The 20011-nt window shown below is 40.9% G+C and overlaps 1 protein-coding gene across 2 annotated transcripts in view; it reads right to left on the bottom strand.

Moving 5' to 3' along the window:
* zfhx3b (zinc finger homeobox 3b) overlaps positions 1-17768 on the bottom strand; it is a 288437-nt gene extending 270669 nt beyond the window's left edge. For both annotated transcript variants that reach the window (XM_085269700.1, XM_085269704.1), the window contains exon 1: positions 17357-17768. The gene's annotated coding sequence lies outside the window, so the exon portion shown is untranslated. The remainder of the gene's footprint in view (positions 1-17356) is intronic.
* Between the last annotated feature and the right edge of the window lie 2243 nt (positions 17769-20011).

The following is a 20011-nucleotide window of genomic DNA, read 5'->3' as shown; positions in this document are numbered from 1 at the left end:
TTCATATTTCCAAGGGTGCTGTTTAATGCGACATATATTAATTGTGCTTATACTTATGTCATTGAAATTTAAATATATATATATACACTACTCAATTTTCTGCATCGGCTGTAATAGCGTACCCTTTAAAACACCCTAGAAAAAGGCCAAACAAATATAATTTCACTGTGATGCTGGTAGCCACGCTATTCGTTTTATTTAAATACCACCATAGGTGTGATCGAGACAGATTTATGGTTTGAAGATTCTGTGTTGTGAAATATTCTCCTTGACATTTATAAAAGACAGCATTTAAATGAGCTCAGTCAGTATATATATAGACTGTAGTTTTATCCACAGTGATGAAGTAGGGAAGCATGATGTTTGAACCAGGTGTAACATGCAGGTGAAGAAGGAGTGGGCTGTTTAGCAAAGCTGCTCTCTCTGTGGTCATGTTCTATCTCCTCTCTCTTTGCACTAAGGTCTGTTATCAACCCAGATGATGTAGGGAGATACAATGGTGTGTGTGTGTGTGTGTGTGTGTGTTATTTTAGACTTTAAATTACAGCATCCTAATAGTAGGGTGTAGTCCTTCATTCCAAATCAGCAAAGGTTTGCAAAAAGTTGGAAACAGTGCTTCACTTTATGCTTAATAGACTCAAATCATGTATTCAAACCAACTTCGGAGGAAAACATTTATATGCATAGTATGCTTTTTTTCTGCCACTGGAACTTTTGTACGAAATTATCAGAATTATCCACAGGGTCCACATTGCTGAGCCATGTACTGTGTGGACAGACTCAGTGTTTGACTCTCTTTGGCTAACTAGGTTCTACAAACCTTTCTAAAGTATAGTACATGAGTCGTTGAGCACCTTAAAATGAGGACTCCCACTGGTAATTGTCACTAATTGTTCTTCCAACTACTGAGGTCTTCATCGCCATTCATTGAGTGCATATTACTACATGGTGCACAGTAATGACATGCTCCTTTTTGGAAGCATGCTGTAATGGTAGGCTCTTTATCCAAACCAATTGTTTAGCTAAAAATGCTGCCAAGAGTTCCATTTTTTTTGCTCTTTTCGCTGCAGTTCAGATGACTAGTTTCAAATCTGTTAAGACTCATATTCTTTACTGGGTCAAAGACGAAATGTTTTCCAGTGTGTCTACATAAAAAGGGCAACAGACATGTCTGCAACTTGCTCATTCTTCATTGTTTTTTGTAAATTTGTAAACAACTAACAATATACAAAGAAACCTTATCAGGTAACCGTGAAGGTGGGTAGAATATTTATAGACTGACTAGGATTTGAACAAATATGAAAATCGGAACAAAAAGTGCAATAGCGATCATATGAGAAGAAACGATCACCATTTAATTGCCTTAATTTACACCCTATATGACAGCTGTACATGTATGATCTCTCATGCCGAGTCCACCAGGACCCAGGACATATATATGAACAGTCATTCACCTGTTTTCAGGTAAGGACATCAGTTTATGCAAATGTTCGCCATCTTCTTGAAAACGATGTTTATTTACCCAAACGTGCACCTGTTTCTTCGATAAAGACCCAGCATGAAAGTGCTGCAGAGCCCCCTGCTCCGCTACATATGACAATAGTCTGGTCTGCCAGGGTGCAAAGCACAACAACCTCTGCTCCCAAATTAGACCTACCACTGAGCCCACTGACAATGGGATGTTGAGATGCAATTACCAAAAAAAACCTACCACCCCTCCACCTAGCCACCCATACATACACACCCATTCACTAGCACCCCCTCTCAATGTACACCCCAAATAACCACCGACTCCACACTTCTCAAAAAATTCCTCCCCTTTTCTCTTTCCTACCCCTTCTTCCCCCAAATTTCACCCACTTTGGAATCCACAGGCAACAGGAATCTGTGTGTTTTGTTCTATGCATCTATAGGTGTCAGTTGCGCTAACAGCACCGCTGACCGGTGTCCGAGTCCCTTCAAGTCAAAATCCCGCTGGGTGGAGACCTCTGTTATTTAGCACCTTTTTCTCCCCTTATAGTCTCGTGTCTCTCTTTCTCTCTCATTATCTTTTTTTTATATATATATTTCTTTATTCTTTTCAGATTCTGTCATCCCTTGATCTTCTGGATGCTGCAGTTACACTCGAGGTTGCGCTGGAAAAGGGGAAGATAATAGGAAACAAAGTGAACACGTTGGTGGGAGCATAAAGGTGTTGACGTGAGGGAGAAAGAAAACAGCACTCAGAAGTAACCTTTAAGCAACATGGTCATTAACACCTCCATTACAAACCATTCTGTATGAGCAGCTCTATTAGTCATTCAGAGCCCACGCTTCTCTTCAAGACAGCCATACATTTCTTTTCTTTCTTTCTTTTTGAGCAAGACAGCTGGATAGTAGAAAAGACCTCTTTGTTTTCTTTTAAATAACACAGTCATCATCATCACTACCACCAGCTGTTAGTATGGCTCTTGCATTAAACTGATCTGCCTGAATTCATTTACACAGTCAACTGTAAACTATGATATGGCAGGTCAAAACTGAACAGCTAGTCCTCGAAAGAAAATGTTACAGCAAGTAAAATGACCTCATTAAAATGTCACAATTTCACAAAATAAGTATAAATGAGGTAGTTTAATAAAAAAATTAGGCTGTGAAGGCGTAACAAAACGTAAACCAATATTTGCCCATTAATTTATTTTTTATTTTCCTTAAATGAAATAATGAAAGCTATCCACAATTTCAGTAATATTATCCAAATTGTGCTTCTAATCACACATTTACTTCTTGTATTTACCTATTTTGGAACTTGCTAATCCATTTTTGAAAAAGCACCTTTTCCTCCTCACCTTTATTAAAGCCACAATAGTTTTTAAACTGAATACTTGTTTTTTCTATGCAATTCTACTAAAACTTCACCCATTCACCCAAGTTGTTTCATAATTCAAATGGAAAAAATTAACAAGACAAGGAGTCATTAACACCTTAACCAGGTGTAACGGAAAAAGTGATTTGTTAGAGGTCTGAAAATAGGTCCTCTTTCCCTACTCATAATTACAGCTTTGAAACATATTATCTTACAGGTAAGGATTTAGAAAGGTCTTCCACACAGTGCTAACAAGGCCTACTGAAACTCCAAAGGACCATGCATAAGTCTTAATTACATAGGTGAATATTACTACCCATCAACCCCTGCTGCTCCAATATTAATTACTATACAACAGACATTTTATCTCACCCATTTTTTTCTGGCTTTGCCTATTACAAAGTTAACTTTCTCTCACTTTAATTCTGAGTCATATACAGCATATTTTTAATTCCTGTAATAATGGCATAAATGCCAGACAATTCAGTGTAGAAATAACATAGACAATCATTTAAAAGAGTAAAATAACATACCAGTGTGTGCCCACTAGATGAAAAACAGTCATTCAGCATAGTAAAAGTTTCGTTCGATGGCTTGTGGAGGAAACTGTACAACAAAATGTATTTACCTGTTAACAATTCTAAACTATTTGAGATGTTTTAAGTTTTTAGTACCAATACATAGTATGTATTTTTGCTATTGTAGATTTCTTGAAATATGGTGACATTCATATTTCATTCATATTCCACACAAGCGGATTCTTTTCTTTTACACAGCAATAGGAAAATTATATATACATATATATTATGTCAACTTCTGTTTATTCTGATTTTATATATTATATCTGGGTTTAATCATTGCCAAACAAACAAAATATATAAAGTGTATGCAACTTTTATAAAGCACAACAAAAATGGGTATGTGCAAATAGGAGCACAACCAAGGACCACACAAATCCATGCACCACACCAAAACATCTTGTGAAAATATGAGCAAAGTCAATTTCAGCCGGGGTCGTGCATGGTGATGCTCTCTCTGATATTGTAGTGGTCACGGTCTGTGTGTATGTGCTGTGGACGTGAGTGGATCCAGCCAGGGGAGTTAGTGCAGGGGTGGAGGTGGGATGGGGTGCTGCTGGATGGGCCGAGGGTTTCTTTGAAGTCTGGATTCCAATTAAACCCCTGACTGAGTTCTAAGCGCACAAGAAAAATGACTGGGGTACATGACATGGCCAGGTCCCCTCGTCCAGCCAAGCCTTTCCATTTTAGCCTCTTTGTCTCCATGCAGCTCCTAATATTTATGATCACCCCTCCTAACATAACCCCCACATCAGGCCTACACCCCCCCCCCCCACCCCCCACCCCCAATCCAATAGTAAAAAGAAAAAAAATCTGGATGGGACTTGAAAACAAGGATGGCAGAGAGGAGAGTCGTTTCACTGTTCAATGCAACTGAGAATACTTGAGGTATGTCCAAACAGAAAGATTAGGTGAAAGTGGAGTAAACAGAAGAGGTAGAAGACAAAGACAAAGTAAAAGACAAGGACAGAGGTGAGTGCAATGTGTAGAACAGGAAGAATTGCCTTTTAGAATTATGCATATTATTGAGCAATACAAAACTAGGGATCTTGAACTACTCACCAAAGATTTCCATTTATTTGACAGTAGGTTTTTATTATTATAAACTTTCCTGTAAGCACTGATTTCCATTTATTCAAACTGGAAAACAAAAAAATAATTTAATAAAAAGATCAAACTCAGTAAGATCTATCCTGTGCAACACATGTAGCTAAGCCTATTAGAATTCATGTCAATAACAAAAAAAAAAGTAAATCAAAAATAGAGGATGCTTTTTCTTCTTCTACTGTAGGCTCACTTGTCTTTTGATTAGCATTTCCTAGAACGACAAGTACTGCGTTTGATTAAACAATCATTTTACGTAACAAAGCAACACAACAGCAGTAATTTTCAGTAATTCTGATCTCACCAGCTAGCCCCTCACAGTGAAAAGCGGTGCATGGAAGGGGACTCTCGCACAATGCCAATCTACCTTAGAAAGCACTGCGATACATCTTTACAAAACCAGTATCTGGCTGTTACTCCGCACAGTTTTGTTTTCTCTTGAAAAAGTGGTGGTAAAACAGTGAATGTGCACCTTAGCTGGGGGACATGTTTTTTGTTGAAAGCGAATGGAGAGAAATAGTGGATTTCAGAGGTATCAGTCCTGCAAGGCAACCGCAGGCAATTCATACAGTACATGGCACTCCGTCTAAAACACACTGCAGCTTTTCTGTTTTTATTTCTGCACCTTCCGCACATGAATTCCATTCTCTTGCACGCTCAGAACAACACGCAGTAGGTAACGATACATACTCCATAATTCATTCAGCATTGAATTTCATTTCCTTTTCTTTCTCTCTCTCTGTCTTTTCACCCATACCCTACCACACATACATACAAAGTGCAAAAGTACAAACGTGTATTGTTTCTCCTCGAACTAAGTAGTCAAACATATAATAACTCAAATACACAACTAAACACACAAACATGCTCTGAAATAAAATACTGAAAAGTGTCACAGACACCTGGTCAAATGCTTATATGATTCCCAAAGGAACCAGCCTGAATAAACTACTTCCTGCGGGAAAGAAAGAAAGAAAAAAAAATGGAGGCAGCAGGTTTGAGCAGAAAGATGAGGTTTATATGATGTCTGTTCTCAGCACAGATGGAGCTGGAGATGGGACGAAGCAAGAAGGGGTTAAGACTGGGAGCCAGCAACCTTTTATCACACTGGAGGGAGACAGGGAGCTGAGAGGCGTAGAGTGGTAAATATTTCAAGATGATAGGTGACATAAACAAAAGGTTTACTCTCATTCCCACTTTTTAAGTTGCAAAATTTGGGGCTGGTAATTCATAACATGCAGGCCTCGCTGACACACTAATATGGCACTGAAGAATAGGGCCCTGCAACTCGACACACAAAAAAATATATACCGTTCATAAAACACAGTTTCTTCTGAAACGCTGCAAGAAGATTGAGTCTATTTGTTTAAAATCAGACGAATAAGCATACTCATACTCAGAGCCAAATTGCAGATTTACTATTTTAATATTAAGATAGACAAAAGTGAGAAAGAAATGCAGTAAAGGGGGTGCTATGCATGGAAGACTATGGGGACTCATGAATCTTTGGCGACTTAATCATTCAAACTTTGTTTTGACATCAGTTCTTTTCTCTTGATGCTTGAACTTTTTGAAGATTTTTTTTTTTAGGCGTGTAAATGAATCACTTTCCTTTCTTCAAATCTTGGCCTCCCTTCCCCATCTGAGCCATGGCACTTGGCCTCTGCTCCGTGTCAGAGAGCAGTCTGTCAGTGCGCCTGTGAAAGCCAGATAACCCTTTGATGGAGAGTAGCGGTGTTTATTGTTGTCTGTACCCTCCACCTTCCCTCCAACACATATGAAGATTTATTGAAGGAGAGGGCTGAGCAGCGGGAGCCAGCACTAACATGGCAGGCCACGATGGCAACAGGAAGGGAGGCAGGAAGAACAGAGGCAAGAGGGAAACACACCAGGGGGCGATGGGAACTCCTCTGACCTGCCTGTAGAGGACACAATGCTCAGGTAGAGCGGCCATGACGGCTTTTGAGGAGGAAAAATAATTCCGGGACCGACTGTGATTGTCTTCCTCTAACAAAGGTGTGGCTGGAACGCTTAAAGGGAGGGATCTTGGACATAAAAGAAATATAGAAAGCATAGCCACTTACAGTATTGTTAAGTACAAAAAATGTGATTATGTACTTAAATCAGTATTTACATAAAATATAAAATTGCACAACAACAGATATAGTTGTTGGGGCATTTTTTTGTAACTTTGTATGTAAAACTATAAACATGTTAATATCATTCACTAAAGGGAGTGCTATTGCACCTTATACTACATGCATAAGGTTAAACAAAGCAGATGAAGCAGTGGTCTGTGCAGAAAATGGTATTTGTAGCTTTTTCATAATTTCCACCTGTGGTTTTAAAGAATGTGTTCTAACTATGATCCTACATATTCCCTCCTTTTTTTCAGACATAAAGTGGCTTTTGGCTTTGAAGTACACATATATGGTGAATTGTTACAAAAAAACAGAGGGAGGCAAAACAAAGTGAGATGAGATGGACACAGAATGAAAGAGAGGGACAGAGAATGCACAGCAGCGACTCATAGTGCCCTCTTCTGCTCGCAAGCTGCATGATGCATGTTTTCCCAACTATTGATCATCAAAACACATGTGCAAAGCACCTGATAAAGGACAGAAGTCCTTCGTTTTTCTTACATTTCTGCACATGCACAATGATTTATATCCTTATTTATAGTCATAATGAAAAAATAAAAAAGCTGATGTGCAAACCTATAAACATCAACACATCAAACATCAGATATCGAAAACATGTAGACAAGGTCTGAAGGCACCACCATTAAAAAAGGAGATAGCTAGCACTGATGCATTCATCACATGCAGTTCTTACAAGTAACTGGGCACAATTAAACTTTATTTATTTATTTTTATTTATTTATTTTTTTGGGAAGGGGGGGGGGGGGGGGGGATCACCCTGAAAGCTTAATTTATCTTTCAGTGAATCGTGATACCTCATATAGATGATATAATCACTCTATACAGTAAGAACACTGATCTTTGGCCCAGCTGCAACACACTGTACATATACATATGTGTGACGTGGTCAGGCATGTTTTGATTAGAAAGCTATAAAAACTGAAAATCTTGAGCCAAATTGAATTTCTGTGAATTATCTAAAGGCTCAGTAACAATGACAATTTAATACACCTTTGATGAGATTTATCTCTTTTTTTCTGTTAACTGCATTCAGGGAAGATAAACTACTTTCACCGATGTATATTTTGCTCATATTAAAAAAAAAATCACAATGTCATTACAAACTGCACAAAGAAACGTAAAACGCGTTGATGATGAAGTTCTTGGACTGAAAAGAATGCAATAAGTTAGTAAGTTTTCATTGTGTGTGCATAAAAAGAAAACAATATATAGTTGCCCTTGGAGAAAATATTTACTGTATACTCTATATGTATAAGTGAGGGCTTCTTCACTGAAATGGTAAATGTGTGTACAAGAAACCAATGGCGATCAGACTTCTGTGCGGCTGTGAAATGATGACCCAATTTTAAACCCATATTTGATTACCTGGTTTTATTAAAATTGGATCCAAAGAGACCCGTTCCCCATTTGAATTTAATGAAGGCTGTGTGGCTGACAGGAGGCTTTTGATTTATACACTGTTATTAAATCCAACAAGAGAGCCAGCCAGGTAAGCAGGCAGGAGGAGGTGGAGAGGAGGGACAGAGAGAGAGAGAGAAAGACAAAGAGAGCAGGACCCAGAATCCTGGCCCTGCACCAGACACAGCAAGACTCGGGGCCCAACAAACCTTCTCTTCCTCTAACCCCCCGCCCCTCCACCCCCCACCTGCTCCACTCTGAGGAGTGCTGGAGCAGAGAACAGCCAAGGACACATGCTGTGTGGCACCCCTCTCTCACATCCCTCTTCTTTCTCTGATACCTCTTCCATTATTCATATTAAAATACAGACTGATGTAAAGATGAATAATAAATGCAGTCAACACAAAACAAAAGCTGGCAGACCAGTACTGTCAAGGTGGCCACTTGACAGAAATGAAAATTTATTGGGTCCATTTATCTTAATAATGGGTTATTTTTTCTAAGACATAACAAATTAAACAAATTAAAGTTTCTCCACTCCTGAGATTACTTTTGCTTTAATGTGTTTTGTTTTATCGTACATATTATATATATATATGTATATATATGTAGAGAGAGAAAGAGAGACATATAGATATATAGCTATAAATAAGAGAGAGAGAAATAATAAATAAATAAAAGGACACTAAATGACTACACCTGTTTTGTAGAAAGAAATGCCATACCTCGCAGATCCCTTCCTCTTTGGAAGTTCAAAGCAGCTGTTTAAAATACATAAGCATGCTTAATATAGGGGAGCCTCACACTTACAGTCCCGGACTGTACTGCAAACAAATCAGTCACTGACTCTAAGACACTGACCAGAAACTTGTGTGAAAAAGACAGTGGATTTCTCACTTTTGTTTTGTTTTTCCTGCCAGGGTTCAGAAACGATCGAGTGAAAATGCAAAGCATGGCTGCTCTGTGACCAGCTTCAGGACGGAAGCAGTGGGGCTGCTGACGAGCAACGTTTCCTGGAGGTTAGTGTCCGGTGGAAAAGATAGATACTCGCCAGACACACTGGCTAGACATTTACTCAAGATGGAGAAAGATACAGTGTCCCCCACCAAATCCGCATCCCTACCCCCCACTTCCATCCTAGCAACAAAAAAAAAGAAAAAGAAAAAAAAGGGGCAGAAATCAGGAGAATGAGAGACAAAAACATTCAGGGAAAAAGTCTATCAGATTCCAGCCCAGCGTGCCTCTTTTAAGATGATTAGATAAGTGCCTTTATCTTTAAATGTGTTTTGTATAAATGCTGTCATTTATTTCTAGCACTTCAGACAGCATGAATCAAAATGTCCTTGATGTTTGCTCAGTGATTAATATTGTGAAGATTCGTCATGCAGAGTTTCACAATTAATATGGGCCCAACACACTGAGTGTCTGCCTGAATATCTAATATAAAAGCAAAATGGGTGAGGATTGCATTTTGTTTTTAATGTTTTGCTCAAGCGGAGCACTGCTGTCATGCCTGTTTTTTTCAGGATGTCAGACAAAAAGAGAGGAGAGATGGAGAGGGAGGGATCCTGGAGGATGGGGGGAGGAAAGGAGGAGAGATAGAGGAGCTGCTGACATGCACTTGTCTTCAATCTCTTCGAATCCATTGCACAATTCATCTGCTTTGTCTCTACTGCCACGGCTGAGGACAATCAGACCAGACGCCCATTAGATTCCTCATACTGCCCCCCCTATGTACCCCTCCCCACCCCATTCACCCACCACCCCCAAACACCTTTTTTTTTTTTTTTTCATGTGACATGCTGACTGAAGGAGAGGCAATGCAATTCACAAGCCTTCCCAAACAGGGAAATGTCAGGAAGGGAACCCACATCAAAACCATGTTGTCATGGAGATATAGTACAGTCCAGAAATTACAGACTAACACATAAGCATCTGCGATATATACAGTATACACACACAAGCTTCTGTGCGCGTCCTAAGAAATACATTTACTTTCTGCCTTTGTTGTTTGTTTTTTGGATAAACAATATATGAACAGTAAAAGGGAAAAAAATGGCTTTCTGTCTGGTGATGTTTTTTTCCACACTAAATCGCTCTCCTCCTTTAATATATTTTGGTGAATACGATTTTAAAAATGACAAAATTTATAAAGAATACCAAGAATAATTGCGACACAAAAAGCAAATTATCATGTTTTTCTTTTTACCACAGAATTTTAGAAAACGTTCGGTTAATTTCCAACAAAAGGAACACCATTTTTCTTTGTGGCTAAAAAGAAGCATGTTCAAAATTTACAGGAAATAATGCAACAGTTAAAATGAGAAAGTAAAATTCTCACTGAAAGTAAAACTGCATTCAGTTGGTGCGAGTTTGTCTGTACGCTCAAAGACAGCGTAATCGACCCCGATTCTTTGGTGGATGTGTAAATGCTTCCGCTTCGGGGAAATTCTACAGCAAGGTCATGTGACCACTGTGTCCATCCACAGTAGCCATTCTTCAGCCAATAGTGTTATCAGACGAACAGCGTTCCTGGAACGCTTGGCATTTCGATGATCTCTTCTTGCAAAAAAAAAAAAGGCCGAATGAAAGAGTGAAGGGAGAAAGGAGATAAAAAAAAATGTGCTCCTTCACCTCACTTGTTTAGGAGGCTGCCAGCACTTAGCTTCAGCTTTTGAGAAGAGCTAGACCGGCTCTGACCTAGTGCAAGAGGATCTTCTATCCCAACAGCCATATTCATACACCACCAGGCCTCACTGGGGTCACTTTATTGAGGTTACTCTGCTCTGCACTACATAAAAAAAGAGGAGATTGAGGGATATTAATGGTAAATGTGGCATAGTTACTGCTGTAAAACCCCTTCTTTGCCCTCCCTTTTTTCTTTGTTTGGCCAGAGGAGCTGAAGGCTTAGGGATAAAAGTACTGCTCAAATCATGAGACAGGGATAAAGCCAGGAAGAGATAGCGAGCTCTGACCCAACGACAGAGTGGTGGATAATTAAAACACCCAGGGCCCCCGAACTGCCCTCATCCATCTCTCCGTTCTTTTTCTCTCCTTTTCTTCCTTCGCTTGCACACACTAAGCCTCTCCCATCACCCCTCAGAAAATGCACATACACATTCTTACATCCTCAGATAACAAAACATACAAGACGACACAAATGCATATTGAGATGTGATGCTGAAATTCTACCAGTGAGATCCACCAATGACTGGCCCTCTGGGTAAAAACCATAAAAAAAGGGAAGCACACGTCACTCCCACTGCCTCTGTGCAATCTGTTTATTTTTCATTTGTACATTTTTAAGGATCATGAATGATTCCTGTTTTTATCTGATTACTCCCAGACAGTCTGCCTCCAGTGCCTCATAAAAACACAAAGGATAGGAACAAAATGGCGCTTGACCATGTAGTCGGTTTAATTTAACAAATGTCCCTCTGCTTTGGCTTCTAATAACATTCTAAGAGAGTATTATTATTTATAAGATGAAGCAAATAATGGGTTGACTTCTCAAGCACAATATATTCCTTCTACTAGGAAACGCTCCCTTTAAAAGTGAACTGAGAGGAAATTAACCAAAACCTATAGCAAAGGCGTGCATGCTGGAGAGAAGATCAGAGAGTTTCTCCACGCCACCATGAAAAAAGAAAAAAGGACGGTGATGTCTGCATGTCATCTAGGCATATAACAAACCAAGCAAATGTCAGGTGATCACAATGTTCCAACCATGAATTGCAGCTGCTAGCCATGCTCTTAGGCAGGCCATACTGCCCTCTCTTGGTGGCTCCACGACACTGCTGCTGAAGCTTAACAAAGCAGCAATTAGATCATCAGTTTGAGTCTTTTATTTCTTTTGAGGTCTTCATGCAATTTAATGCTAATACTAAAAAAAACTTTCTGTCACACACTGGTTCATGATGATCACTTCCTGATGATTTAATCTTACAAATATTTCCTTTGCTTTTATATTTGATGAAGTGTGGCTGACTGAATGGGGCTGGTTAAAACAGAGCTGGCTCCATATGACATTTGTGTGGTCGTTGACCCAGCATGATAGAGCTGCAGAGTCCTATGAATCGCCTGTGAATGAGGAAGTGTGAAAGGACCGCTGCGCCTGGGGAATCGCAGCTCGAAAGGACCCCCACACATTACCCAGACTGAAGTCATTACCAGCGAGTCTTTGATTTCCACATGCAAAAAGTCAGATTTAGGACCAATGTGTTGCTCCCCTGGAGAACCGCTTGCAGTGAGTGTGCTCATGCGTAAAGGCTGTCTGACCAACGTTTCAGGAAGACAGAGGGCAAAGAGCTAGCACTGATGAATTTTGAATGTCCTCAAGATGATTTATTAGAGCACTTAAAAGATCTGTAAGATGTCCTTCACACCCAGCTCACCCTCTAATAGACCACAATGTGAAATGGAACAGTCTTTACTAACCCTGGCACTGTTTACAAAGTCAGACACATTTGTCTGTCACAGCATATTCCTTAATATACTATGAGTATAGTGTCTCCAAGCTGTATTCGACTGCAGGGAGAGGGCAGTTAATGTGGGAAGCGATGGCTTTCTGCATGTGTGTTTTTGTTAAGTTGCAGCTACAGAGGCCGGGGAAGGAGTCAAGGGGCGTGAGAAAAAAAACACCTGCTGTTCACTGACCCGCATGGTTGACTGCAAGGTTTGTCTGGCTCACTCCTTGGGAGTGAGGCTGAGACACACTAAAACACATTAAATAAATACAGTGAAATTTAAAAAAAAAAAAATCCAATATGTATCCAAATTAGTGTCTTTATTTTTAGGATATTAAAAAAAACAGCCCTTTCTTTCTGAACACTCTTCGACACTATATGTACACCAGACTAGTTATTTACATAAAATTAACACAAAATATAATGTCAGGTACTTTTTCAGTTGTGAAGAAAAGCCAGTTATTGTTTTTTTAATTCTCTCCACTTATTGTAATAAATTGTGTTACATTTTAAATAATAATGTTAAAATTTTGCTGGTGTAAAGCCATGTGGTAAACTAACCTAGTGCCCAATAAATTGAATGTAAAAGACGAGAGAGAGCGGGAGAAAGAGAGGAGTGGCTGTATCTTTAAACTGAAGTGAACTGAGAGCTGCCTGCTGGCATCTACCACCCATCATGCATGCAGTAGCAGTCAGCAGTGCAGCTCCCTGCACACCTGACTTGAGCAGAGAGGGTTAAAGTCAGCGACAACGGATCTAGCAGCTTTAGTCCCCAGAACAGCCAGCTTACACAGATAAGTGGGCCAGGCTGGATAAGCCTCACTGAAGTATTCTATTACAGTGCCAATTACCTCTTGGTAAATAATATGGGGATGTAGAAAAAGCTACTGACAGGAAGTGGAATGTGTGAGTCTAAAAAAATCTTTTTTCTTTTGTTTCCCTAAATAAACATTTTTAGTCACAGACATCTTAATGCAAAATACGGGAAAGAGAGAGAAAAGGTGTCTATTGCATATTCAAATATCTCAGCCAGCCTATTGTTTCATCATCAAGTGCAGCCAAACTCACCATGGTCAGGCCCAAACCAGGCCCTAGCTGGCTGTTCTCCAGTGCGGCCTGAGCTGCCTTTCACAGCAGACACCCAGAAACTGGGTTCTCTAATAGGGACAAATTGGCAATGTCTGTGCAGGCCGGTGCTGTGTGCTAGGAGCTGTGAATTGATAGTGATGCCTAATGATCCCCCTGGGTAGATCAATACCAATAATCCTCTTTCCCGCCTATCCTCCTCATTGACTATAGAGAACATGGAAGATCTGTGGAAAACTGCAGCCCAGAGTGACAGGGCCAGGAGTTCAAGGCAAGGGCTCCAACTCCCACACATTTAATCCAACTTTCACTTTACACACAAACACACACACACAGAGAAGTGAAGCCAAAAGCTAAAACAGAGACCAACACTGGCATCTTTTCACCTTTCTCAAAGACCGACATAATATTTATAGACCACAGACATATCCAGCTTAGAATTACAGCTGCACATTTGTAGAGAGGCAACCACAAACATCCAGATGGTCAAACAAACACACGTCTATGCTCCCCACTACCACCAATACTCACATGCAGCAAACTGTACGAATCAAATCAAAACTATCCCATTCTCATGTACTGGGTGATCAATATTTATTTTCTCTTTATGCATTTATTAGTGTGTTCAATTTCACTGGCGAGGAGGGCCTACTTTATATCAATTATTTGTAAAGCACTGTAGCCACAGGCTCCAAAAACTTCAATTGAGATGTGGTTTGTAACAAAGCAAATCTGTTCAGTAATGCAATTATACAACACCACCACAAGAAATATATGATGCCACATTATTCATTTTCTTCTGCAATATTGGAAAAGCATTTGTTTAAAATACCACATATTCAATATTTTCCTGGGCGTGCTGTTTAACAACCAAATACTCCTAATTCACAGAATACAGCTTTATTTATCTGAATTAAGTGATTTATTTTCTGATGATTATTTTTTGATATATTTTTTCCTCAAAATTAAAATATGTTTACAACACCCCACTCCCCCAAAAATCAAATTTTCATCGAGCTTTGAAAGCCAACATTGAAAATATATTTTTTACTGAAGGAGAAGCTAGCTGTGAAGCCCATGATATGTTGAGCAGCACAAGGGTGAGGTGAAGCATACAGTCCCAACGGACCTCTGCGTCCATCCGTGTGTGTGTGTGTGTGTGTGTGTGTGTGTGTGTGTGTGTGTGTGTGTGTGTGCAAGCTCGGCAGTCATAAAGCCTCACATCACCCTATTGCACCCCATGGTCGGCAGCTGATTACTCCCACCAAACACATCCATACACTTTATCCCAGCTGTCACAGTGCATACTCATTACCCCCCCTCCTCCCACACCAGCCAGCTGACTCCACGCGGCCACACCCGCCTGGACACGGCTCCAGGGCCATTCTGGGGTTTGCTAATCATAAACTAGAAAAGAATACATTTATAAATGTTCTCTTCTCTTTCCAAGTGCAACAGTACGTGTATTGGTTCTCGCTTTTCCTACGAGCGGCCGCAAATACAATTTTTTGTCCAGAAATGATTTCAAATCTACACCAAATCAATATTGCTTCAATAATTCCATCAATTATATTATGTGTAAATAACTCTACAAATTCTATAAATATTCCACCCATCATGATGTCTTCATTAAGTATGGATTCTGGTGTCAATCCAGTCAATTCTTCCACTGGGGGAAGAACCAAATCATGAACAAATAGAAAAGTAAAGCAAAACTGAATCTGTGTAGCAAATCGATAGCTGCGGAGAGAAGTAAGGTACTGTGAATAATACAAAGTTTGTCGAGATGAGGGACATATCTATCTCCTAAACAAGCCCCCATACTGACCTTACCCACAATAAGAGAGCTATCCCAAATTGCTACAGGTGACTGAGGTGTGTGTGTGTGTGTGTCCACGTGTGTGCATGTGTGTGTGTGCTGGGGTGTCCCAGTCATTTCTGTGGTGGGAGATGACAAGAGTGACACACTCCAGCTTCTGTCACACAGTAGGTGTTTCTCCTAAGAGACCCAGGTGTCGTGTCTCAGATCTTTTCGGCTTCATAAAAACACTGCTTCAGCCAGCGCTTCAATCGATCATATACTCCATACGCCTTTGCTGTTGCCACACACAGTTATTTTAGTGCTCTGTGTTGAAGGCCATAACAATTTACAACGAGACTTGGTAAAAAAATAAAAACACACACACACACACATTCAGAGTTTATATTTTAAACTAAATTGTAAACGTTAAAATGCTGCAAACTTACCATGAAAAAAAGAACAAATAAGCCGAGTAGAGAGGGGAGAATATGAGATCCTCGACAATTTTCAAGAAAAAATGTGAATCTTTCTTTTCTTTTTTTCCCCCACACAATCTCTGCGCAACTCTTCAAACATAGACTTTCAAAGACACTGAGCCGCATCCAAAAAGGAAACTAATAGGTCAATAGGCTTTAAAAATAATTTTTAAAACAAACATGTCTTAATTTGTTACATTATATTATATAAAAATCCCCACAAATAAATATAATATAATATCTGATTTGTTATGTTAATGGTAAACACTGGATTTGTACAGATGGTAAAAGGCAAAGGTATGCATGCATCTAATTTGATGCAATCATGATTAAAATCACTGAAAACACAGGAGCGGTTGTAGGTCAAATCAAGCATAAAATGCTATTTCAGTATTCATTTGTAAAATGACTTATAAACTGTGAACTCTGTGCTTGCCAGCGTCTTAGCCTTACTTATTCCTTTCTTGTTTGTTTCCTTATCCCACTGTCCATGCCTCCCACGAAAGCAAAGTGCAGGGCTTAAACAGGAGCATTTAATTCATTACATCATTATGTCATCTCATACTAATCTGCACAGTGGCCTCCGCTGCTTTGACATGCAAATGGATTAGAAAAACGTCTGGGGAGGTAAAGGGGGTGGGAGGGGGAGGGGGGCAAAACAGCAATCATCACGTCTTGTCAATGGGGTGAAAATATGCCCCGAAGCTGCTCCACCATTTTTTTCCCTCTTTCGCTTTAACTGTATTTTTCTATCCATTTTTCCCCCCTCTCGTTTCCCCCTCACCGGCTCCTCTCTTTTCTTTTCTATATCTTTGTCAGTGAATGCCCCAAACAAAGCAGCAGCGAGATCACACCAAACGCTGGCAATCTGTTGAGGATCAGGCTCCCTATGGAGAACATATAAACAGTAAAGCGTGTGGCACACACTTACGTCGAGCCTCCTCCCATTTACACATGCCCCTCATCTGCATATTCACAAAAAAAAAAGCCCCTCTGGCTTTCCCTCATCAGCAAAACCCCTCCCCACGGCCTCATCAGCACACGCCGGCTTGACTAAGGAAAGGCAGCCGGGCTGCAAACGTGTGTTGGCTGAGACCACACATGCACATCCAGATGATACACAAATACACACAAATGCACAAAATCAATTTTTGCACATGCTGTATACAAATGTGCAACGGCAGAGTAAACAGAAATCAGAAGGAGAGTTAGTGAGATCTGGTGATGTGAGCATTGGCCGTGCTCATCTAATTTCCACCCCTCCTTCCTCTCTCCCCCCCCCCTCCCCTTCTCCTCCTCTCCTCTCGTCTCTCTCTTCTCTCATCATCAGGTACCTGGTGACGAGCGGCCCGTGATAATCCACAGCCTCTAACCAATCAATCAGCAGCATCGTAATCAGCAGCGCAGAGAGGGAGAGAAAGAAAAAAGCCCATAACTTACCCCGGGTCGCCTCCAGTCTGCTCAGCACAAGTAGAGATCTGGTCAGGGCTTTGGATGCAGTTATGCTGACTAGTTCACCAGAAATATGAGAAATATTCTGATTCTATCCTTTACCCTTATTTTTCTTTCTCAAAAAAAGTAAATTGATATATTTCTCTGCATCATAAACATGAAACCAACATATAAAGCTCTCCCCCTCCCTTTTCCTATTTCAGTCTGATTTTCACCCTACCTCTCTCTCTTCCTCCCTCACTCTCTTCCTGTCACTCTCTCTCCCTATTTCCCTCTCTCCTCCCTCAGTGTCTGCCTGTTGCAACAGTGTGGACATATACACACTATACGGTGAAGATATATATTAAGAAGCATGCATCTCTGTGCAGAAGATAGAAAAGGCTCGCTGGTGTAATATCCCGCAGATCTGCTGGACCCTGTGTGTCTGTGTGTGCATGAGTTGGGGGGGTGGTGGTGGTGGGAGGGAGTAGAGAAAGCAAGGGAGGGTCAAAGCTAAATGTTCTACAAAGAACAGGGGGACCGAATTGACTTTTTTTTTTTTTTTTGCTGTGAATCAAACACATATTCCCTCCCTCCTTTCCCTTTTATTCACCCCCACCCCCAAAACCCCATTTTACCCCCACCCTACACCAAAACCTCCTTCCTTCTTCCCAATTTCTGCTCATAGGCATTCCCTCTCCAGACATCAGCATCCTTTGAGGGGGTTAGCTGTCTCTAGGAAGAGGAAGAGGTAACGCCGCCTAGCAGCCTTGTACATTTTGCCTTCAGGGTGAGATAGCTGAAAAGCCATGTGCTATCATCATTTTTTAGGTGTGCAGGGAAAGTAAAGACAAGAAAAACATACTGGTTTTACACAGCTCCCCAAAAGATCTGATGCTGAATTTAGCATAGGATTACACAAAACCTCTCCTCTGAACCTCTGAGCAGAACCCCCATTTCTACAGAGCCTGTGATTCCTCTCCTCCCCCACACCAAAGAACGAGGTGTAGAAACTCCATACAACCTGCAGCTATTGCATGGTGCCTAAGTTTAGTTCTACAACACAGCTCAACCAAACAGGCTCGCAGAGAATGAAATGCAACAACACTGACTGTTCAAGGAGCCTCTCTGTGGAGATATTCCTAAAAGAGTGCACTGCGTTGTGTATTTTTGTATCCCTGTACATGCAAAGAGCTGCGTCTCATTGTCCTGTTGTATCAGGGTGTCAAAAGAAAATACTAGAGGGTTCAGACGGCGCAGAGAACATAGTGAGGAGGAACCTTGGAAGACCCCGCTGGCCTCAAGCAGGCAGGGGAAGGGTGCTGGCTCACTACTGTACTACTGCGCTGAGAGGGAAAACAAAGCCCAAAAGAAATATAACGATGCCCCCCACCCCACCCCCAGTACTCATGGGGTTCCATGTCTTGGTTATATTAAGGCAGGGCTGTAAGAGTGAAGGGAGGGTTAACGTGAAAAGGGAGGGGAGAGAGGGTCTGTTGGTAGCCTCAGACTCCTATCCTGTGCACAGTGTTGTTTTATTAATCTTGTGTATTTCTGCAGCTGCAGCCCGCAAAACCCTCAACTGTGAGTCTCCTCTGGCCTCTTGACCCACAGACCGCACCCCTCCTCCCCCACCGCGCTGATTACTCTGCATGGTTTCTCCCCTAAGAGTGAAGGGAGGTGGGTACAGGTGAGTTAAGTACAATGTTGGACTGCCACTCAGCCAGGGGAAAAAAATACCCACACAAAAGACAATAGGCGAAGTGAATGACTAGCCTACACAGAGTGACGGTCCTTATGAAACTCCAGCGATGGAACAATAGGGGAGTAGAGAAGCTAAAGTGCACTGGTGTACCAGGCTAGATGAGAAGCCTCCATGTTCTCAATGAGGAGAGACAGAGAATTTACGCAACATGGCAGCACTGTGTTGTAATGCATCAACCCTACTGAGAGCAGCACTGTCACTACCACTCTTCATCATCAGCAGGAGCAAAACACCAGCCATGCATTGTCTTTGGGGCAAAAAGTGTGTGTGTGTGTGTGTGTGTGTGTGTGTGTGTGTGTGTGTGTGTGTGTGTGTGTGTGTGTGTGTGTGTTTGCGAGGGTGCAAGCGCACAGGAGCACTATGTCCATGCGTTTGTGCGTGCATGCATGTGTTGTGTTTGCGTGTGTATGTGTATATGTGTCCGCCTCCACGGCATCCATATTAAACAGTTTTGGAGGTGACTGTGCTTTGCTGGATGTCATGAATATAAGAGAAAGCATCCATCTTCGTGGAATACAATTTCACAGGTAGTGACAGTAAAACTGACTCTACCCTCTGACTGCAGACACAGAGAGAGAAAGACACAGAGGATGGAGAAAGTAAAGATATGGGAACACAGACATAGACAGACGAGGCTGCCAGACATCTTCTGATTTTCAGCACACTGTTAGATTTTCCAGCTGCATCCCGTATTAAACTTCGGCTGTTATGTTCTCAATGGTTAAATTCCATTAAAGACTAACCAGGCTGATTGATTCAGCTTTATTCAACGCATGCTGACCTTATTCAAGCTACAGTTTCTGTGAAACAGGCCTAATATCTATTCCAAACTCATCAGGGAGACTGATATTAGGTCACTTTTCAAACTCCATCCCACGCTTAACAAGTAATTACAATTT

The sequence above is a fragment of the Mchenga conophoros genome, linkage group LG1, assembly GCF_057382185.1.
Source record: "Mchenga conophoros isolate Kocher_MC1m ecotype Shallow Benthic linkage group LG1, M_conophoros_male_GT1.1, whole genome shotgun sequence".
Classification (NCBI taxonomy): Eukaryota; Metazoa; Chordata; class Actinopteri; order Cichliformes; family Cichlidae; genus Mchenga; species Mchenga conophoros.
This window is presented reverse-complemented; position numbering and strand designations above follow the sequence as displayed.